The 22,354-nt window shown below is 46.5% G+C and overlaps 16 non-coding genes across 16 annotated transcripts; all 16 read right to left on the reverse strand.

Annotated features, from left to right (window-relative positions):
* Nucleotides 1-5,028: 5,028 nt before the first annotated feature.
* On the reverse strand, nt 5,029-5,102 carry Trnan-guu (transfer RNA asparagine (anticodon GUU)). The gene has a single exon. It is a non-coding gene; the product is annotated as a tRNA-Asn (tRNA).
* Nucleotides 5,103-5,420: 318 nt separating this feature from the next.
* Nucleotides 5,421-5,492, reverse strand: Trnat-cgu (transfer RNA threonine (anticodon CGU)). Its single transcript has one exon. It is a non-coding gene; the product is annotated as a tRNA-Thr (tRNA).
* A 689-nt stretch (nt 5,493-6,181) lies between these two features.
* Nucleotides 6,182-6,255, reverse strand: Trnan-guu (transfer RNA asparagine (anticodon GUU)). Its single transcript has one exon. It is a non-coding gene; the product is annotated as a tRNA-Asn (tRNA).
* A 318-nt stretch (nt 6,256-6,573) lies between these two features.
* Trnat-cgu (transfer RNA threonine (anticodon CGU)) lies at nt 6,574-6,645 on the reverse strand. Its single transcript has one exon. It is a non-coding gene; the product is annotated as a tRNA-Thr (tRNA).
* A 689-nt stretch (nt 6,646-7,334) lies between these two features.
* Nucleotides 7,335-7,408, reverse strand: Trnan-guu (transfer RNA asparagine (anticodon GUU)). The gene has a single exon. It is a non-coding gene; the product is annotated as a tRNA-Asn (tRNA).
* Nucleotides 7,409-7,726: 318 nt separating this feature from the next.
* Trnat-cgu (transfer RNA threonine (anticodon CGU)) lies at nt 7,727-7,798 on the reverse strand. The gene has a single exon. It is a non-coding gene; the product is annotated as a tRNA-Thr (tRNA).
* Nucleotides 7,799-8,487: 689 nt separating this feature from the next.
* Trnan-guu (transfer RNA asparagine (anticodon GUU)) lies at nt 8,488-8,561 on the reverse strand. Its single transcript has one exon. It is a non-coding gene; the product is annotated as a tRNA-Asn (tRNA).
* A 7,299-nt stretch (nt 8,562-15,860) lies between these two features.
* Nucleotides 15,861-15,932, reverse strand: Trnat-cgu (transfer RNA threonine (anticodon CGU)). The gene has a single exon. It is a non-coding gene; the product is annotated as a tRNA-Thr (tRNA).
* Nucleotides 15,933-16,621: 689 nt separating this feature from the next.
* Trnan-guu (transfer RNA asparagine (anticodon GUU)) lies at nt 16,622-16,695 on the reverse strand. Its single transcript has one exon. It is a non-coding gene; the product is annotated as a tRNA-Asn (tRNA).
* A 318-nt stretch (nt 16,696-17,013) lies between these two features.
* On the reverse strand, nt 17,014-17,085 carry Trnat-cgu (transfer RNA threonine (anticodon CGU)). Its single transcript has one exon. It is a non-coding gene; the product is annotated as a tRNA-Thr (tRNA).
* Nucleotides 17,086-18,915: 1,830 nt separating this feature from the next.
* On the reverse strand, nt 18,916-18,990 carry Trnan-guu (transfer RNA asparagine (anticodon GUU)). Its single transcript has one exon. It is a non-coding gene; the product is annotated as a tRNA-Asn (tRNA).
* Nucleotides 18,991-19,308: 318 nt separating this feature from the next.
* On the reverse strand, nt 19,309-19,380 carry Trnat-cgu (transfer RNA threonine (anticodon CGU)). The gene has a single exon. It is a non-coding gene; the product is annotated as a tRNA-Thr (tRNA).
* Nucleotides 19,381-20,069: 689 nt separating this feature from the next.
* Nucleotides 20,070-20,144, reverse strand: Trnan-guu (transfer RNA asparagine (anticodon GUU)). The gene has a single exon. It is a non-coding gene; the product is annotated as a tRNA-Asn (tRNA).
* Nucleotides 20,145-20,462: 318 nt separating this feature from the next.
* Trnat-cgu (transfer RNA threonine (anticodon CGU)) lies at nt 20,463-20,534 on the reverse strand. Its single transcript has one exon. It is a non-coding gene; the product is annotated as a tRNA-Thr (tRNA).
* A 689-nt stretch (nt 20,535-21,223) lies between these two features.
* On the reverse strand, nt 21,224-21,297 carry Trnan-guu (transfer RNA asparagine (anticodon GUU)). Its single transcript has one exon. It is a non-coding gene; the product is annotated as a tRNA-Asn (tRNA).
* A 319-nt stretch (nt 21,298-21,616) lies between these two features.
* Nucleotides 21,617-21,688, reverse strand: Trnat-cgu (transfer RNA threonine (anticodon CGU)). The gene has a single exon. It is a non-coding gene; the product is annotated as a tRNA-Thr (tRNA).
* Nucleotides 21,689-22,354: the final 666 nt, after the last annotated feature.

A 22,354-nucleotide genomic window follows, 5' to 3' on the forward strand; every position in this document is an offset into this window, starting at 1 on the left:
GCAAATGATACTCATTATACGTTTGGCAATGGGTTTCGAAACTGGCAATATTTGACCTATATATATAGCTTTTGATAAAATGGACCAATTAATTATTCTGATTCGTTGTTTAATGTTCAGATGTCTGGTCTGATTGAGTATTGTGGCTCCTCTGATTGTATCCAGTACTTTCTTCCAATTGTAGGTCATGGTCTGAAGCGGACATCGGTAAAAGGTGACACCCAGAGCGGTGTGACGATCGACGGAGCGTGCCCATTCCAAACGGACATCTTGAAGACCTTTAAGATTTAAAAACGAACTCTTCACCTCGTTAACCCTAGCGCCTGTAGCTTCACAAAAGATCTGAATATTCGTAGTTAATTTCTCTAAATCTTCGTTACTACGAATAACCACTCCAACGTCATCAGCATATGCATTGGTGACGTTGTTAACGCCAGATATCGTGATGCCCTCAAGATCGACATCGAGTCTCCTTAGTAAAGGCTCCAGTGCAACAACATACAGGAGCATTGACAAAGGACTTCCCTGCGGGACGCCGTTGCGAATTTCAATGGGTGGAGTGAAATGCCCATTTACAGACACTTGTGTTTGGATGCCTTCAACAATGTTAATTAAAACTTGCACAAAATGTTGACTAAAACCCACATAGGTCAACGTTCTGAACAAAAATAAGTGGTTGACCCTGTCAAAAGCCTTTGAGAAGTCGATAAAGGCAAGGCCTCCTGGTGAGGATGACGTTGCAAAAATTGCAGAGACATCCCTATATTCACAAACAGTTTTAAAAAATATTCCGCCCCGAGAGACAGGTTTGGTGGTCACCTATGATCTTCTCCATTAGAGGTCTCAGTCTTTCCTTCAGTACACGTGCAATTATTTTATAATCCGAGTTCATCAAACATATTGGTCTCAATTGATTGAGATCTTTAACTGTCGCGTTCCTTCCCTTTGGTATTAGCACAGTTACGCTTTCTTTGAACTCGCGTGGAACAGTAACACCTTGCAACACTTCATTTATCACTTCTGTGAATTGATTACCGATGAGAGGCCAAAATTTACAATAAAACTCTACAGGCAAGCCATCAGGCCCTGGGGACTTACGGGTAGGCGAATATTTAAGTATATCAAACACCTCCTCACATGTGATCGCAGTGGTAAGGGACACATTGTCCTCGTCATTGATAACGTTGTCGATACCTGTAGTTCGTAGCAAATCGTTCGCACAGTCTAGATTATACCGGGTATCAGTATATAACGTACGATAAAATCCATAAACTGCATTTAAAATGTCAGAGTGTTCCGTCAGCACCCGGTTATCGCCCACTCTAAGACAAGCAATAAACGCTCGTCTTCTATTTCTTTCATGTTCGAGTAAGTGGTACAGCGATGCGTTTTCGTCCTCCACCGTTGTCGGGACACGAGATTTAATTTTTAAACCCTCCAGCTGTTGTCGCTTGAGACTTATGAGGTGAGCCTTGATCTTCTTTATTTCAATGAAAACCTCATCAGTCATCTGCTGAGCTGATAGTTCCCTTAAGCATGTATAGTAAAATTCAACGGTATTGCGAGACCACATCGCTCGCTCCCTCCCGTAAGCTATTAGGGATGATCTCAATTTCTTTTTAGCACATGAAGTCCACCACGCAAGGCGAGAGCTGTATTTATGGCGCATACGTAGAGCAGCCTGCCATACCTCCGCTACTGTTCTTGATAGGGCACCCTCGAACAACATATGGGTATTCAGCTTCCATAAGGGGCGACCCCAATACGTTCCTTGCTTCTGAAACCGAATGCTGCATTTCACTGCGAGATGGTCCGAAAAGGTAGTGGGAATTACTTCGATACTACTGATTTTATTTTCCAGGTTTGCTGTGACGTATATTCTGTCTATTCTGCTTTGCGAGCGACTACTGATGTACGTAAATTTGACTAACGTGGGGTATTTGCTTTCCCACACGTCTGTCCACTTCATGTTTGTCACCAAAGCCGCCAGTTCCCTGGAGAAGTTAAAATTTGGTCGCTGATCCTTTTTGTGAAGTACACAATTAAAGTCACCACCGATTAAAGCTTCCGCCGGATTCCCCTTAAGTAAATAGACCATATCGTTCTTAAAAAAATTAGCCCTATCATCTCTAGCGTTGTTACCAGAGGGGACATATACATTTAAAACAGTAGTAGTAAAAATTTTACAACTGATGCCCCTCCCATTTTCTAACAGACAGATATCCTTCACATCAATACCATCTTTGACAAGGATCGCAGTCCCACATGTGGCTTCCGGTGCAATATTTAAAATCTCTTGAAAACCTGGGACATAAAAGTTGTGGACATTAAATTCCTGTAGGAGGGCTATATCAGTATCCGACTGGTAAAGGAAATCTTTTAAAGAAGCGACTTTTGTTTCACTGCGAATCCGATTTATATTGATCGTGGTCACATTATATGTCAGTTCCGTTGGCATAGGTGCAGGTAAAAGAAATTGGCTAATGAAGTATACCCCATGCAGAGTCACGTCTGTACCATTCCATTCTGTCTGTCGGAAAGAAAACAGACATTAAAAAAAAAAAAATTAAATGCCACTAGCATGTGTCAGGTCCATCTCCATTCCGTGGTCGGTGCGATCTTCTTGGGCATCGGCCCAATCAAGTCCTTTTCCTGAGACAGTTCGGTCTAAATCCATAGTAGTGCCGGTCTGCAAACCTGCGACGCCAAGCGGTGCGCGAGGTTGTTGTTGAAGATCATCTGCATCGGCACGACTCATCTCCGCTTCAGTACACTCGTTAACTCGTGCTACTGGGCATTGTTCTCGTAGTCGTTCATTATCCCTTAAATGTTTTAACTTTTCCCGCAATGCAGGAGCTAAACTCTCTGCTGCTTTGTGTGCCAATCTCCTCTTCTTGCCTTTCTTCGAAGATCTCTTCGGCGATCTAGCAGGAGATGAAGTTTGCGACCTGTCAGGAGAAGTACCGGATGATACGTCTGACGTCGCCTGTTCCTTTTTTCGGACAAAAGTCCGCGTATCGCATTCCACAACGGCAGAAGGAGGCACATCTTTTTCCATGGCTCCCACTGGTAGCAACCCAGTCTCCAATTCTACACTATCGCTCGTTGTGGTTTCCTTGACGCAAGTGTCTTCTGTGGGCGCCAACGTGAAACCAATGTCCACATTGCTATCTTCGTTCATAGTTCCCGCAGAGTGGATGCCTGGAGCGTCCACTCCTCGGAAGCTAGTGGCAATATCCTCACGTTGGTGGGAATCCTGACGACGCAAGGAAACCTCCGTTGCGGGTATTTGGGGATCTTCGGCCGAGTCCGCGGAAGAACGAGCAACCACAGTGGGAGAGTTGGAAAAAGTTGGCGTCGGCATAGATTCGAGGGGCGCGGAGCTGATCGGCAGACCATCCGCAAATCTAGAGCTTGAAGCCGGAGTATCATCGACAACCGCCCGCGAGGCAGCAGGCTCCCCGCGCACAGGCGGCACCGACTCGCCTCGGCTGCGGAAGTCAGCAGCGGCAGCGTATGACAACTTCATACCAACAACAGGACCGGAACTCGGCATCTCGTCACGCGGTAACTGCGGGACACGCCTCCGTGAACATTCTGCACGAATGTGTTCCGTGGAATTGCATAAAACGCAAGTCCGCGGTTGCCCATCATAGATAATCAAAGCACGATACCCACAAATATTAAGATAAGAGGGGACATGCTTCTGTAATTCAATCTTAATTTGCCTTACGCCGTTCAAGACAGGAAACATATGAGCTTCAGACCACCTTTCTGCCACATTGGAAATAATTCTGCCATAAGGCCGAAGGGCAACATTAAGTTCTTCGGGCGGAATTTCAAAAGGGAGCTCAAACACTCTGATCGTACGAATCCCGTACCCAGCATGACTAACAGCAACGTCACTCACATTCCCATCAGAATGATTAAACTTCACGCTACCTCCGCAACGATCCACAATGGAACTACATAATTCTGGACTTTTCATCGTCAGATACACAGCATTTGTCACAAACGAGAGATAAACTCCGACAACATCATCACCGTTAATCAATACTTTTTCGATAAACCATGCTTTAATTTCAAATGCTTTAGGTCGAACGAAATTTCGATCGAAAGTAAACTTGATTGTGTCTTTCCTCAAATAATTCGACCTATTCATTCTAGAACTTCATGAATACAAGTGCAACACGAATAGCGGCTTATCAGCACCACTAACCTCAAACGCAGCGACTCAGCCTGTGTTTACTACAGCCAGACGTCCAGCTCCGCCACACGTCCGTCCCGCTCGGCGGCTGACTCGCAACTAACCACTGAGCTGCCACTGAGCTAAGAAGGCGGCAGCTTTGAATTTGCGAGCTATCCCCGAATTCTCACTTCATCACACTGAATCTTGCAGCCCTCGACCAGATAATTCATTTGGCGCACTGCTGCTGCTGGGAGTGTCCACATTGCCGTTCTCCAAATCTCTCGACTGTTTCGCCCTTACGATCGGCGACGACCGTCAGGCCACCAAATGTTTGCGGTCTGCAATTTCTTGTCCTAGTGCACAGCTTGTGGGATAACGTGGCTCGACTGCGAAATGCGCCTTTCGGCTCCACTCTCTGGCTACAGTTTGCTGTTGTTCACAGTGGCACTGGCGTTGCCCATGGGGCTTCATGTAAGGCGACTGCACGTCGCTCGGCCAACAGCGGCCTACTGCAGACCGACACTTAAGAGACACAAAATACAAATCGACATCGAGAGACAGGCCCTGTCATATGGCACTCGCGACGTATACGCTCAAATTGAATGTAAATAAAACGTCTTTTGTAGTGGGCGTCGCTCCACTGCAGTGTCACACATGGTGAATAAATAGGAAAACAGTAGAACGTCTGTGTAGGGCCATGTTTTTACCTACAGTGCCACCTGCCTGAATGTGTATAAGCATCTGTGGCATCACTCCTTCGCAGCCAAATTGACACACTAGCTGTGTATCTCTAACAAAGTTGATGTATGTCCTCACCTCGGTGACGGTTAAAACGATTTCGCCCCCGGGTGGGCTCGAACCACCAACCTTTCGGTTAACAGCCGAACGCGCTAGCCGATTGCGCCACGGACGCGTTGACTTTGGCTCACTTGTGCTCCCTATATCAACGCAATTCGTACACATTCTGCATGAATCTCGCAGAATGGTAGCATCTGCTTATGCCTCTTCACATGGATAAAGTGCATGCACAGTGTAGCGACGCTCATAAACGAATGACATTACACTACAAAATGCATACAAACCACTGTTCTGCCTATGCATTCAGAAAACCTCCTAGGCCAGTAGAATACTTGTCATAGGTTGTAGAACATCCCTTTCATTCAGTGTACTGCCATGTGATAGATATTGCTCGAGGTAGCTCCGCACGTTGCAGGAAAGTTGAAAAAATGGATGCCTTCTGTGAGGTTCGAACTCACGACTCCTGGTTTACGAGACCAGTGCTCTACCACTGAGCTAAAAAGGCGGCAGCTTCGAATTTGCGAGCTATCCCCGAATTCTCACTTCATCACACTGAATCTTGCAGCCCTCGACAAGATAATTCATTTGGCGCACTGCTGCTGCTGGGAGTGTCCACATTGCCGTTCTCCAAATCTCTCGACTGTTTCGCCCTTACGATCGGCGACGACCGTCAGGCCACCAAAAGTTTGCGGTCTGCAATTTTTTGTCCTAGTGCACAGCTTGTGGGATAACGTGGCTCGACTGCGAAATGCGCCTTTCGGCTCCACTCTCTGGCTACAGTTTGCTGTTGTTCACAGTGGCACTGGCGTTGCCCATGGGGCTTCATGTAAGGCGACTGCACGTCGCTCGGCCAACAGCGGCCTACTGCAGACCGACACTTAAGAGACACAAAATACAAATCGACATCGTGAGACAGGCCCTGTCATATGGCACTCGCGACGTATACGCTCAAATTGAATGTAAATAAAACGTCTTTTGTAGTGGGCGTCGCTCCACTGCAGTGTCACACATGGTGAATAAATAGGAAAACAGTAGAACGTCTGTGTAGGGCCATGTTTTTACCTACAGTGCCACCTGCCTGAATGTGTATAAGCATCTGTGGCATCACTCCTTCGCAGCCAAATTGACACACTAGCTGTGTATCTCTAACAAAGTTGATGTATGTCCTCACCTCGGTGACGGTTAAAACGATTTCGCCCCCGGGTGGGCTCGAACCACCAACCTTTCGGTTAACAGCCGAACGCGCTAGCCGATTGCGCCACGGACGCGTTGACTTTGGCTTACTTGTGCTCCCTATATCAACGCAATTCGTACACATTCTGCATGAATCTCGCAGAATGGTAGCATCTGCTTATGCCTCTTCACATGGATAAAGTGCATGCACAGTGTAGCGACGCTCATAAACGAATGACATTACACTACAAAATGCATACAAACCACTGTTCTGCCTATGCATTCAGAAAACCTCCTAGGCCAGTAGAATACTTGTCATAGGTTGTAGAACATCCCTTTCATTCAGTGTACTGCCATGTGATAGATATTGCTCGAGGTAGCTCCGCACGTTGCAGGAAAGTTGAAAAAATGGATGCCTTCTGTGAGGTTCGAACTCACGACTCCTGGTTTACGAGACCAGTGCTCTACCACTGAGCTAAAAAGGCGGCAGCTTCGAATTTGCGAGCTATCCCCGAATTCTCACTTCATCACACTGAATCTTGCAGCCCTCGACAAGATAATTCATTTGGCGCACTGCTGCTGCTGGGAGTGTCCACATTGCCGTTCTCCAAATCTCTCGACTGTTTCGCCCTTACGATCGGCGACGACCGTCAGGCCACCAAAAGTTTGCGGTCTGCAATTTTTTGTCCTAGTGCACAGCTTGTGGGATAACGTGGCTCGACTGCGAAATGCGCCTTTCGGCTCCACTCTCTGGCTACAGTTTGCTGTTGTTCACAGTGGCACTGGCGTTGCCCATGGGGCTTCATGTAAGGCGACTGCACGTCGCTCGGCCAACAGCGGCCTACTGCAGACCGACACTTAAGAGACACAAAATACAAATCGACATCGTGAGACAGGCCCTGTCATATGGCACTCGCGACGTATACGCTCAAATTGAATGTAAATAAAACGTCTTTTGTAGTGGGCGTCGCTCCACTGCAGTGTCACACATGGTGAATAAATAGGAAAACAGTAGAACGTCTGTGTAGGGCCATGTTTTTACCTACAGTGCCACCTGCCTGAATGTGTATAAGCATCTGTGGCATCACTCCTTCGCAGCCAAATTGCCACATTAGCTGTGTATCTCTAACAAAGTTGATGTATGTCCTCACCTCGGTGACGGTTAAAACGATTTCGCCCCCGGGTGGGCTCGAACCACCAACCTTTCGGTTAACAGCCGAACGCGCTGGCCGATTGCGATACGGAGGCGTCGACTTTGGCTCACTTGTGCTCTCTATATCAACGCAATTCGTACACATTCTGCAGGAATCTCGCAGAATGGTAGCATCTGCTTATGCCTCTTCACATGGATAACGTGCATGCACACTGTAGCGACGCTCATAAACGAATGACATTATACTACAAAATGCATACAAACCACTGTTCTGCCTATGCATTCAGAAAACCTCCTAGGCCAGTAGAATACTTGTCATACGTTGTAGAACATCCCTTTCATTCAGTGTACTGCCATGTGATAGATATTGCTCGAGGTAGCTCCGCACGTTGCAGGAAAGTTAAAAAAATGGATGCCTTCTGTGAGGTTCGAACTCACGACTCCTGGTTTACGAGACCAGTGCTCTACCACTGAGCTAAGTATGCGGCAGCTTTGAATTTGCGAGCTATCCCCGAATTCTCACTTCATCACACTGAATCTTGCAGCCCTCGACCAGATAATTCATTTGGCGCACTGCTGCTGCTGGGAGTGTCCACATTGCCGTTCTCCAAATCTCTCGACTGTTTCGCCCTTACGATCGGCGACGACCGTCAGGCCACCAAAAGTTTGCGGTCTGCAATTTCTTGTCCTAGTGCACAGCTTGTGGGATAACGTGGCTCGACTGCGAAATGCGCCTTTCGGCTCCACTCTCTGGCTACAGTTTGCTGTTGTTCACAGTGGCACTGGCGTTGCCCATGGGGCTTCATGTAAGGCGACTGCACGTCGCTCGGCCAACAGCGGCCTACTGCAGACCGACACTTAAGAGACACAAAATACAAATCGACATCGAGAGACAGGCCCTGTCATATGGCACTCGCGACGTATACGCTCAAATTGAATGTAAATAAAACGTCTTTTGTAGTGGGCGTCGCTCCACTGCAGTGTCACACATGGTGAATAAATAGGAAAACAGTAGAACGTCTGTGTAGGGCCATGTTTTTACCTACAGTGCCACCTGCCTGAATGTGTATAAGCATCTGTGGCATCACTCCTTCGCAGCCAAATTGCCACACTAGCTGTGTATCTCTAACAAAGTTGATGTATGTCCTCACCTCGGTGACGGTTAAAACGATTTCGCCCCCGGGTGGGCTCGAACCACCAACCTTTCGGTTAACAGCCGAACGCGCTAGCCGATTGCGCCACGGACGCGTTGACTTTGGCTCACTTGTGCTCTCTATATCAACGCAATTCGTACACATTCTGCAGGAATCTCGCAGAATGGTAGCATCTGCTTATGCCTCTTCACATGGATAACGTGCATGCACACTGTAGCGACGCTCATAAACGAATGACATTACACTACAAAATGCATACAAACCACTGTTCTGCCTATGCATTCAGAAAACCTCCTAGGCCAGTAGAATACTTGTCATAGGTTGTAGAACATCCCTTTCATTCAGTGTACTGCCATGTGATAGATATTGCTCGAGGTAGCTCCGCACGTTGCAGGAAAGTTAAGAAAATAGATGCTTTCTGTGAGGTTCGAACTCACGACTCCTGGTTTACGAGACCAGTGCTCTACTACTTTTTTTTTTTTTTTTTTTTTTTTCCAAGACCCTGGGATTAAGAGTCTGACGCTCTACCGACTGAGCTAGCTTTTTTTTTTTTTTTTTTTTTTATCCTAGCCACTTTTCCTTTAGTCTGGCGCCTTGGACCGCTTTTTATTGTTTTTTATAAGGATGCATATCAGGAGGCGCATGACGGGGACAACGAGGGCAGGGGTCAAAGAACTCGAGGCCTGGCCACGATGCCCCCACCATCACTCCCACCGAATTGCTCCTTCAGTGCATTTTAATTGTTATAGAAAAGCGGGTATAGTCGTGTATATTTTTCGCCTGCTCTCTTTATTGTGGTAAGGAGCACTGATTGTACGACATCTGGGGGTGAGATCCCATTGCAAAGCCGTCATTCGAGTTTTCAGTCAACAGACATTCGATTAAGAAACATGTGATTATACTGCAATATACAGCGAGCATTTATGAGACACTTATTGGGGAGCAGACGTAACATGAATGGATAAAAGAAGAGGCATTTCCTTCATCTTGAACGTAGAGTCATACTTCACTTCTTCATTACCCCTAAAATAGTACATTTAGTGTTAGACTGTGCGCTTTAACCAACACCTATTCGTTCGAATAAAATGATCAACATGTTTCCATACATTTTCCTGTGGTCTGCATATTGCTGAATGTTGCTGTACTCCATTTGCATAAAAAGCTTGAATTCCGTTTCGTCGTCACCACCTATTTTATTGATAATGTAATGGACAAACTGTCCCATTAACCAGTGTATTGCATTATTTTTGGTTTTCGGGTAATATTTAGTTTCAGGTCTGAAAAGCACCATAGGAGTAATGGAATTGGGTGACGTTCGTTGCAGTAGTGCAAGACTTTTCCTGAGCCAATGCCAATTGTTGAGATTTCCAGCACACGTAAATCTATGAATCACAGTGTCAACTAGGTTACATTTCTGACATAAGGGGGTTTCAGCTTTCCCAATTTTATAAAGCCGCTCGTTGGTGCTGACAATATTATTGACGGCTTTGTACCATGCCGTTACCACATCTGAATTGAGCCCGTTAAAACTAATATTCTCCCAAATTGCATCCCAGTTGTGACTCATATATTTCGTGGCAATTTTATTTTGTCCTTCATATTGTTGTCTTTGTCTCATGATATCTCTGGCTGTAATGTGCAGTGAAGTTCTGAGTTTCTCGTTAACATAGCTCAATTCTGTGTATAAGATCCTAATGTATCGCAGTCGGGGGTTAATTTTTTGTACGTCTGCCGGTGGTTGAAGGCTTTCTGGTTGGACACATTTAAACAATTGTGTAGTAATACTGCCTGGGTTGGCGTGAAATATGTTTAAAGACCTTTTTATGAAAAGCGCAGAAGCTTTATTGCGTATGTCCACCAGTCCGAGGCCTCCATTTCTAGGATGTAAAGTCGCAGTTCTTAGGTTAACCCTGAAGATTTCCCCCTTCCATAAGAAATTTGCAACCCTCGACATTATTTTCTGAGCTATCAACTTCGGCAAGGGAAAAACTTGTGCCATATAGAATGCCTTTGAGAGAATGCATAAGTTAATGAACCTGACCCTCTGAACCTGGTTCATAAGTCGTTGTGAGTTCTCAATAAGTCCCCCTTGAATCTTTGTTAAAACCTCTTTCCAATTGAGGGCTGTCATCCTCATTGGACATGCCGTCAGGATTGTCCCCAGGGTTTTATGTGTGGTAACTGACTTCGCCCAATCGATTTGTATCCGTTCAAGACCCCGCATTCCCAGGATTGTACTTTTATTTTCGTTCGTTGTCGCACCCGATGCGCGGCGGTAGTTTTGAAGAATGGCCCCTAGTCGAATTACATCATCTTGCCCTCTTATGACGACACCAACATCGTCAGCATAGGCTCACACTACAGTTTTCCTGCCAGTTATAGTTATGCCCTTTAACCTTTCATGAACACTTCTTAAAAAGGGCTCTAACGACACAACAAACAAAAACATAGATAATGGACTTCCCTGTGGGATGCCACGGTTTATTTGAATTTGCCGCGTCAGCTGACAGTTGACAGCGAATTTAGCGTTCAGACCAGTAGCAACGTTTTTTATAACATTAACTGTTTTGTGGACGAGTCCCATTTTTGTCAGTACCTCAAATAGGAAGCGGTGATTCACCGAGTCGAAAGCCTTAGTAAAATCTATAAAAAGTAAAGCACATTTGATATTAGAAACCGATGCTAAGGCGATGATGTCTCTATATTCAGAAATCGTATTAAAAATACTTTTATTTGCTGCACATGACTGATGTTGACTAATTAATTTGTCGGTCAGAGGGGAAAGTCTCTTTTTTAAAATCCTGCATACTATTTTGTAGTCAGAGTTTAAAAGTGAAATAGGGCGGTAATTGTTTAAACTTTTCGTCCCTTTGTTTTTCGGTAGAAGTACAATTTTGCTATCTTTAAAATCTGCAGGTATCGTCTGCTCGTTAAAAATGTCATTGACAATGCATGTAAACGTGTCACCAATTAAAAACCAGAACTTTCTGTAAAATTCTACAGGGAGTCCGTCGGGTCCAGCAGATTTATTCATCGGGGACTTGGTTATTGTCTCACGAACCTCTTCGTTACTGACTTCAGAAAGGATTTCGTCGTTTTCAGAACTTGTCAACTGTGGGGATAAAACACTGAGAAACTCTTGCAGAGACCCCTCGTGAGGTGGGCTGGAGGAATATAATGCATAGTAGTACTGGTATACTGCATTTAGAATCTCCTTCTGAGACGTCAGTGTTGTCCCATTGGGGGTTTAAGTTCACTAATAACAGTGCGTCGCCTATTCTTTGCATGCCGAAGCAGATGATATAAGGATGTTGTTTCATCATCTACCACCGACTTCGCCTTTGACTTCAGTTATAAACCTTCCATCTGTTGTCGTTTAATGGCGAGTAATTTCGCTTTGGTGTGTCTGATGTCTTGTAATCTAATGGTTGACACGTTTGCCTGTTCATAGAGGTCTCGCAACAAACTGTAATAAAATTCCATACAGTTTTTTAACTCCCACGCTCTTTCTCTGCTGTATCTGATACACACTTTTCTCAGTCTCGGCTTTGCAACCTTAAGCCACCAGTCTAATACTGTGGGGTGCCTCTCGATCGATCGCAGACATAAGGTCCACGCATCCGATACCGCGTCTGCCAAATCTTGCTCTTTTAAGAGAGAGACATTTAGCTGCCACTGGTTCCTAAAAATCTGAATCGGCTGTGGAGCTAAATTAATGCACGCCTTCATACTGCAGTGGTCACTAAAATATACAGGTACGATTTCTGAATTTAGTAGACATCTTTCCAAGTTTTGGGAAACATAGATTCTGTCTATTCTACTGCGCGAAGTCTGTGTTATATACGTATATTCAACCTTCGTTGGATATTTTAGTTCCCATGCGTCCTTTAGTTTTAGGTCGATTACTAGGCGTTTAAGTTCTAAAGAACCGTTAAAATGTGGTAGTTGATCTTTACGATTTAACACGCAGTTAAAATCACCGCCCATTATAAAACTGTTTGGGTTTCGACGTAATAAATATATAAGTTCCTCTTTATAAAATGCTGCCCTGTCCTGTCTATTACTATTTCCTGAGGGCGCGTATAAGTTAATCAATGTGGTACCTAAAACGTTAATACTAATTGCCCTTCCAGATTCCAACCGCTCCACTTGAGATACGGGAATCCCTTCCCTGAGCAGAACCGCTGTTCCTGTATGTGTGTCACAAGATACGTTAACAATTGCGGTGTATCCTGGTATTACAAATTCCGTCGTTACAACCTCCTGTAGCAAAGCGATATCGGTTCCAGAGTCATACAAAAATTCCTTGAGAGCAGCTAGCTTTAATGAGGTTCGAATTTTATTTATATTGATCGTTGTGATAGAGTATGCTTGCATCCCTAACTTGCTATTGGCCACGGACAAAGTTGGTCAAAAAAAAAAAAAAAAAAAAAAAAAAAAAAAAAAAAAAAAAAAAGTCTGTCCTACTTTTGGTATGCTGAAATCCGGTTTAGAACTACAGTCATTCAGAACTTGGTAGCAGTCCTAGTAACACGGTCGCTAAACGTTAGTTTGTCTGCCATTGTCATCCCGCGCCTTAGTACTTAGGGGCTGTTCTACATTGAGTGTGTCAGGAGGCTCATCTGGAGCACCTTCTCTGACAATTTCATATCGTATATTTTTCTGTGATTTTACGTCCGACTTGTCCGCTTTTTGTTTGGCTTGGGTGCGAGAAACAGTAAGATTCGGTTGTGGTTTTAGCGTACGGCGGTGGACGCCCTGAAAACCCTGACCTGATTTTGTTGTGGCAACACTCGACGCGGCCGCTTCAGCAGCAGTGTCTAGAGAGACCTGGTTTGTAAACACTGCCTGCTGTTTACATGCTACCTTCGGTTGATGTGACGCTTGCGACGGTGTTTGCTTATTTTCCGGTTCAGGAGTAAACACTTTCACTTGTTTACACTCTGGTGCCGGTTGCTGTGCTGTTGCGGTGTCGCGGTGTTGTTGTTCTACCGCTTCCGCGAACTTACCGTCGGTAAACAGCTGATTATCACTGTTTACAGCTGGGCAAGTTGACACTGCTTGGGGGACTTCTACTTTCTCGCTGTCGGCAGCTGCCGTTGCATTTTCTGGCAGTGAGCGAGATGTATCAGAAACTGCAATTAAATCTACTTGCATTTCGTCTTGGGGCACATGCAGATTTTCATCGCCAGCTTTCTGTTTACGTACAGCAGGAGATTGTCGGGAGGTGTCATCATCAGAATGATCATCTGTATGTTCAAGTGGTCGTTTCTTGGTTAGTACGTCTAACTCACGGGCAGAGGAATCACAATTGAAGCGTGGTACCAGGGGTGGAAAATCACTGCCTTCAACAGCAATAGTTCCAGTACTAAGTACAGGATCCGAACCCTCACCCTGTTTGGCCGTGTTATCGGTTGCCAAAACTTCGCTCAAGGTCATCTTGCGGCGTTGGACTAAATTTGTTTTTAGTACAAAGACACGACGGGGACAGTCCTGCCTTAAATGACCCGATTCATTGCATATATGGCACGTAGGGGTTTGACCAGTATAAATCACGTGTGCTTTATGCCCGTCAACAGTTATATGAGACGGGATATTCGTCTTTACTTCCATCTCTACCGAACGAATACCATTGAAGCTCTGAATTTTAAATTGCTTCGACCAACGTTCGTTAACTATATCCTTTACCTCACCATATTGAGACAGGGCAACCTTGATTTTCTCATTATCTATCTCGATAGGTAAATTTAACACCCGCACAGATCTATAAAGAGCATCAGCTCTCCTGATAGCCACTTTACTTGTAGAGCCGTCTCTATGCAAAAATTCGACATGATACCCGAATTTTCCAATAATTTTATCGACCGAAACGGGATCCAAAAACTTTACGAAAACACAGTAGTTGTCAGTATCTAGCTGAGTGGTATGCACCATATCAGAATTTATGCCAAGTACCTGATCAAGCCAATCATGAATTTCCAGAGCAGTCGGCTGAACACGTCGTGTTTCCTTAGCGAAGGCAAAAACCAGCGTATTCTTCCTCACAGTTGTAGCCATGGTATGCAGTAATCAAGGGGAGATTCCGGTAATTACCGAAAACTCCACAAACAACAAATAATCGTCGGTAGAAAACACAAAAACAGAACAAAGGAGGCAGAAAAAACACGAGTTACACACGAAGAAAATCACAAAACTCAAAAACACCGAAACGCAAAGGTAAACACTGGCGAAACACTGACTACACGCAGCAACGGTGACACGTCCGTACGCGTCGGCAGCTAGAGCCAGAATGTGCTACTGAGCTAAGAAGGCGGCAGCTTTGAATTTGCGAGCTATCCCCGAATTCTCACATCATCACACTGAATCTTGCAGCCCTCGACCAGATAATTGATTTGGCGCACTGCTGCTGCTGGGAGTGTCCACATTGCCGTTCTCCAAATCTCTCGACTGTTTCGCCCTTACGATCGGCGACGACCGTCAGGCCACCAAAAGTTTGCGGTCTGCAATTTCTTGTCCTAGTGCACAGCTTGAGGGATAACGTGGCTCGACTGCGAAATGCGCCTTTCGGCTCCACTCTCTGGCTACAGTTTGCTGTTGTTCACAGTGGCACTGGCGTTGCCCATGGGGCTTCATGTAAGGCGACTGCACGTCGCTCGGCCAACAGCGGCCTACTGCAGACCGACACTTAAGAGACACAAAATACAAATCGACATCGAGAGACAGGCCCTGTCATATGGCACTCGCGACGTATACGCTCAAATTGAATGTAAATAAAACGTCTTTTGTAGTGGGCGTCGCTCCACTGCAGTGTCACACATGGTGAATAAATAGGAAAACAGTAGAACGTCTGTGTAGGGCCATGTTTTTACCTACAGTGCCACCTGCCTGAATGTGTATAAGCATCTGTGGCATCACTCCTTCGCAGCCAAATTGCCATACTAGCTGTGTATCTCTAACAAAGTTGATGTATGTCCTCACCTCGGTGACGGTTAAAACGATTTCGCCCCCGAGTTAGCGCGAACCACCAACCTTTCGGTTAACAGCCGAACGCGCTAGCCGATTGCGCCACGGAGGCTTTGAATTTGGCTCACTTGTGCTCTCTATATCAACGCAATTCGTACACATTCTGCAGGAATCTCGCAGAATGGTAGCATCTGCTTATGCCTCTTCACATGGATAACGTGCATGCACACTGAAGCGACGCTCATAAACGAATGACATTATACTACAAAATGCATACAAACCACTGTTCTGCCTATGCATTCAGAAAACCTCCTAGGCCAGTAGAATACTTGTCATAGGTTGTAGAACATCCCTTTCATTCAGTGTACTGCCATGTGATAGATATTGCTCGAGGTAGCTCCGCACGTTGCAGGAAAGTTAAGAAAATGGATGCTTTCTGTGAGGTTCGAACTCACGACTCCTGGTTTACGAGACCAGTGCTCTACCACTGAGCTAAGAAGGCGGCAGCTTTGAATTTGCGAGCTATCCCCGAATTCTCACATCATCACACTGAATCTTGCAGCCCTCGACCAGATAATTGATTTGGCGCACTGCTGCTTCTGGGAGTGTCCACATTGCCGTTCTCCAAATCTCTCGACTGTTTCGCCCTTACGATCGGCGACGACCGTCAGGCCACCAAAAGTTTGCGGTCTGCAATTTCTTGTCCTAGTGTACAGCTTGTGGGATAACGTGGCTCGACTGCGAAATGCGCCTTTCGGCTCCACTCTCTGGCTACAGTTTGCTGTTGTTCACAGTGGCACTGGCGTTGCCCATGCGGCTTCATGTAAGGCGACTGCACGTCGCTCGGCCAACAGCGGCCTACTGCAGACCGACACTTAAGAGACACAAAATACAAATCGACATCGAGAGACAGGCCCTGTCATATGGCACTCGCGACGTATACGCTCAAATTGAATGTAAATAAAACGTCTTTTGTAGTGGGCGTCGCTCCACTGCAGTGTCACACATGGTGAATAAATAGGAAAACAGTAGAACGTCTGTGTAGGGCCATGTTTTTACCTACAGTGCCACCTGCCTGAATGTGTATAAGCATCTGTGGCATCACTCCTTCGCAGCCAAATTGCCACACTAGCTGTGTATCTCTAACAAAGTTTATGTATGTCCTCACCTCGGTGACGGTTAAAACGATTTCGCACCCGGGTGGGCTCGAACCACCAACCTTTCGGTTAACAGCCGAACGCGCTAGCCGATTGCGCCACGGAGGCGTTGACTTTGGCTCACTTGTGCTCTCTATATCAACGCAATTCGTACACATTCTGCAGGAATCTCGCAGAATGGTAGCATCTGCTTATGCCTCTTCACATGGATAACGTGCATGCACACTGTAGCGACGCTCATAAGCGAATGACATTATACTACAAAATGCATACAAACCACTGTTCTGCCTATGCATTCAGAAAACCTCCTAGGCCAGTAGAATACTTGACATAGGTTGTAGAACATCCCTTTCATTCAGTGTACTGCCATGTGATAGATATTGCTCGAGGTAGCTCCGCACGATGCAGGAAAGTTAAAAAAATGGATGCCTTCTGTGAGGTTCGAACTCGCGACTGCTGGTTCACGAGACCAGTGCTCTACCACTGAGCTAAGAAGGCGGCAGCTTTGAATTTGCGAGCTATCCCCGAATTCTCACATCATCACACTGAATCATGCAGCCCTCGACCAGATAATTGATTTGGCGCACTGCTGCTGCTGGGAGTGTCCACATTGCCGTTCTCCAAATCTCTCGACTGTTTCGCCCTTACGATCGGCGACGACCGTCAGGCCACCAAAAGTTTGCGGTCTGCAATTTCTTGTCCTAGTGCACAGCTTGTGGGATAACGTGGCTCGACTGCGAAATGCGCCTTTCGGCTCCACTCTCTGGCTACAGTTTGCTGTTGTTCACAGTGGCACTGGCGTTGCCCATGGGGCTTCATGTAAGGCGACTGCACGTCGCTCGGCCAACAGCGGCCTACTGCAGACCGACACTTAAGAGACACAAAATACAAATCGACATCGAGAGACAGGCCCTGTCATATGGCACTCGCGACGTATACGCTCAAATTGAATGTAAATAAAACGTCTTTTGTAGTGGGCGTCGCTCCACTGCAGTGTCACACATGGTGAATAAATAGGAAAACAGTAGAACGTCTGTGTAGGGCCATGTTTTTACCTACAGTGCCACCTGCCTGAATGTGTATAAGCATCTGTGGCATCACTCCTTCGCAGCCAAATTGCCACACTAGCTGTGTATCTCTAACAAAGTTGATGTATGTCCTCACCTCGGTGACGGTTAAAACGATTTCGCTCCCGGGTGGGCTCAAACCACCAACCTTTCGGTTAAGAGCCGAACGTGCTAGCCGATTGTGCCACGGAGGCGTTGACTTTGGCTCACTTGTGCTCTCTATATCAATGCAATTCGTACACACTCGCAGAATGGTAGCATCTGCTTATGCCTCTTCACATGGATAACGTGCATGCACACTGTAGCGACGCTCATAAACGAATGACATTATACTACAAAATGCATACAAACCACTGTTCTGCCTATGCATTCAGAAAACCTCCTAGGCCAGTAGAATACTTGTCATAGGTTGTAGAACATCACTTTCATTCAGTGTACTGTCATGTGATAGATATTGCTCGAGGTAGCTTCGCACGTTGCAGGAAAGTTAAAAAAATGGATAACTTCTGTGAGGTTCGAACTCGCGACTCCTGGTTTACGAAACAAGTGCTCTACCACTGAGCTAAGAAGGCGGCAGCTTTGAATTTGCGAGCTATCCCCGAATTCTCACTTCATCACACTGAATCTTGCAGCCCTCGACCAGATAATTGATTTGGCGCACTGCTGCTGCTGGGAGTGTCCACATTGCCGTTCTCCAAATCTCTCGACTGTTTCGCCCTTACGATCGGCGACGACCGTCAGGCCACCAAAAGTTTGCGGTCTGCAATTTCTTGTCCTAGTGCACAGCTTGTGGGATAACGTGGCTCGACTGCGAAATGCGCCTTTCGGCTCCACTCTCTGGCTACAGTTTGCTGTTGTTCACAGTGGCACTGGCGTTGCCCATGGGGCTTCATGTAAGGCGACTGCACGTCGCTCGGCCAACAGCGGCCTACTGCAGACCGACACTTAAGAGACACAAAATACAAATCGACATCGAGAGACAGGCCCTGTCATATGGCACTCGCGACGTATACGCTCAAATTGAATGTAAATAAAACGTCTTTTGTAGTGGGCGTCTCTCCACTGCAGTGTCACACATGGTGAATAAATAGGAAAACAGTAGAACGTCTGTGTAGGGCCATGCTTTTACCTACAGTGCCACCTGCCTGAATGTGTATAAGCATCTGTGGCATCACTCCTTCGCAGCCAAATTGCCACACTAGCTGTGTATCTCTAACAAAGTTGATGTATGTCCTCACCTCGGTGACGGTTAAAACGATTTCGCCCCCGGGTGGGCTCGAACCAACAAACCTTTCGGTTAACATCCGAACGCGCTAGCCGATTGCGCCACGGAGGCGTTGACTTTGGCTCACTTGTGCTCTCTATATCAACGCAATTCGTACACATTCTGCAAGAATCTCGCAGAATGGTAGCATCTGCTTATGCCTCTTCACATGGATAACGTGCATGCACACTGTAGCGACGCTCATAAACGAATGACATTATACTACAAAATGCATACAAACCACTGTTCTGCCTATGCATTCAGAAAACCTCCTAGGCCAGTACAATACTTGTCATAGGTTGTAGAACATCCCTTTCATTCAGTGTACTGCCATGTGATAGATATTGCTCGAGGTAGCTCCGCACGTTGCAGGAAAGTTAAGAAAATAGATGCTTTCTGTGAGGTTCGAACTCACGACTCCTGGTTTACGAGACCAGTGCTCTACTACTGAGCTAAGAAGGCGGCAGCTTTGAATTTGCGAGCTATCCCCGAATTCTCACATCATCACACTGAATCTTGCAGCCCTCGACCAGATAATTGATTTGGCGCACTGCTGCTTCTGGGAGTGTCCACATTGCCGTTCTCCAAATCTCTCGACTGTTTCGCCCTTACGATCGGCGACGACCGTCAGGCCACCAAAAGTTTGCGGTCTGCAATTTCTTGTCCTAGTGCACAGCTTGTGGGATAACATGGCTCGACTGCGAAATGCGCCTTTCGGCTCCACTCTCTGGCTACAGTTTGCTGTTGTTCACAGTGGCACTGGCGTTGCCCATGGGGCTTCATGTAAGGCGACTGCACGTCGCTCGGCCAACAGCGGCCTACTGCAGACCGACACTTAAGAGACACAAAATACAAATCGACATCGAGAGACAGGCCCTGTCATATGGCACTCGCGACGTATACGCTCAAATTGAATGTAAATAAAACGTCTTTTGTAGTGGGCGTCGCTCCACTGCAGTGTCACACATGGTGAATAAATAGGAAAACAGTAGAACGTCTGTGTAGGGCCATGTTTTTACCTACAGTGCCACCTGCCTGAATGTGTATAAGCATCTGTGGCATAACTCCTTCGCAGCCAAATTGACACACTAGCTGTGTATCTCTAACAAAGTTGATGTATGTCCTCACCTCGGTGACGGTTAAAACGCTTTCGCCCCCGGGTGGGCTCGAACCAACAAACCTTTCGGTTAACATCCGAACGCGCTAGCCGATTGCGCCACGGAGGCGTTGACTTTGGCTCACTTGTGCTCTCTATATCAACGCAATTCGTACACATTCTGCAAGAATCTCGCAGAATGGTAGCATCTGCTTACGCCTCTTCACATGGATAACGTGCATGCACACTGTAGCGACGCTCATAAACGAATGACATTATACTACAAAATGCATACAAACCACTGTTCTGCCTATGCATTCAGAAATCCTCCTAGGCCAGTAGAATACTTGTCATAGGTTGTAGAACATCCCTTTCATTCAGTGTACTGCCATGTGATAGATATTGCTCGAGGTAGCTCCACACGTTGCAGGAAAGTTAAGAAAATAGATGCTTTCTGTGAGGTTCGAACTCACGACTCCTGGTTTACGAGACCAGTGCTCTACTACTGAGCTAAGAAGGCGGCAGCTTTTAATTTGCGAGCTATCCCCGAATTCTCACATCATCACACTGAATCTTGCAGCCCTCGACCAGATAATTGATTTGGCGCACTGCTGCTTCTGGGAGTGTCCACATTGCCGTTCTCCAAATCTCTCGACTGTTTCGCCCTTACGATCGGCGACGACCGTCAGGCCACCAAAAGTTTGCGGTCTGCAATTTCTTGTCCTAGTGCACAGCTTGTGGGATAACGTGGCTCGACTGCGAAATGCGCCTTTCGGCTCCACTCTCTGGCTACAGATTGCTGTTGTTCACAGTGGCACTGGCGTTGCCCATGGGGCTTCATGTAAGGCGACTGCACGTCGCTCGGCCAACAGCGGCCTACTGCAGACCGACACTTAAGAGACACAAAATACAAATCGACATCGAGAGACAGGCCCTGTCATATGGCACTCGCGACGTATACGCTCAAATTGAATGTAAATAAAACGTCTTTTGTAGTGGGCGTCGCTCCACTGCAGTGTCACACATGGTGAATAAATAGGAAAACAGTAGAACGTCTGTGTAGGGCCATGTTTTTACCTACAGTGCCACCTGCCTGAATGTGTATAAGCATCTGTGGCATCACTCCTTCGCAGCCAAATTGCCACACTAGCTGTGTATCTCTAACAAAGTTGATGTATGTCCTCACCTCGGTGACGGTTACAACGATTTCGCCCCCGGGTGGGCTCGAACCACCAACCTTTCGGTTAACAGCCGAACGCGCTAGCCGATTGCGCCACGGAGGCGTTGACTTTGGCTCACTTGTGCTCTCTATATCAACGCAATTCGTACACATTCTGCAGGAATCTCGCAGAATGGTAGCATCTGCTTATGCCTCTTCACATGGATAACGTGCATGCACACTGTAGCGACGCTCATAAACGAATGACATTATACTACAAAATGCATACAAACCACTGTTCTGCCTATGCATTCAGAAAACCTCCTAGGCCAGTAGAATACTTGACATAGGTTGTAGAACATCCCTTTCATTCAGTGTACTGCCATGTGATAGATATTGCTCGAGGTAGCTCCGCACGTTGCAGGAAAGTTAAAAAAAATGGATGCCTTCGGTGAGGTTCGAACTCACGACTCCTGGTTTACGAGACCAGTGCTCTACCACTGAGCTAAGAAGGCGGCAGCTTTGAATTTGCGAGCCTTCCCCGAATTCTCACTTCATCACACTGAATCTTGCAGCCCTCGACCAGATAATTGATTTGGCGCACTGCTGCTGCTGGGAGTGTCCACATTGCCGTTCTCCAAATCTCTCGACTGTTTCGCCCTTACGATCGGCGACGACCGTCAGGCCACCAAAAGTTTGCGGTCTGCAATTTCTTGTCCTAGTGCACAGCTTGTGGGATAACATGGCTCGACTGCGAAATGCGCCTTTCGGCTCCACTCTCTGGCTACAGTTTGCTGTTGTTCACAGTGGCACTGGCGTTGCCCATGGGGCTTCATGTAAGGCGACTGCACGTCGCTCGGCCAACAGCGGCCTACTGCAGACCGACACTTAAGAGAGACAAAATACAAATCGACATCGAGATACAGGCCCTGTCATATGGCACTCGCGACGTATACGCTCAAATTGAATGTAAATAAAACGTCTTTTGTAGTGGGCGTCGCTCCACTGCAGTGTCACACATGGTGAATAAATAGGAAAACAGTAGAACGTCTGTGTAGGGCCATGTTTTTACCTACAGTGCCACCTGCCTGAATGTGTATAAGCATCTGTGGCATCACTCCTTCGCAGCCAAATTGCCACACTAGCTGTGTATCTCTAACAAAGTTGATGTATGTCCTCAC

The sequence above is a fragment of the Schistocerca gregaria genome, chromosome 5 (assembly GCF_023897955.1).
Source record: "Schistocerca gregaria isolate iqSchGreg1 chromosome 5, iqSchGreg1.2, whole genome shotgun sequence".
NCBI classification, from domain to species: domain Eukaryota; kingdom Metazoa; phylum Arthropoda; class Insecta; order Orthoptera; family Acrididae; genus Schistocerca; species Schistocerca gregaria.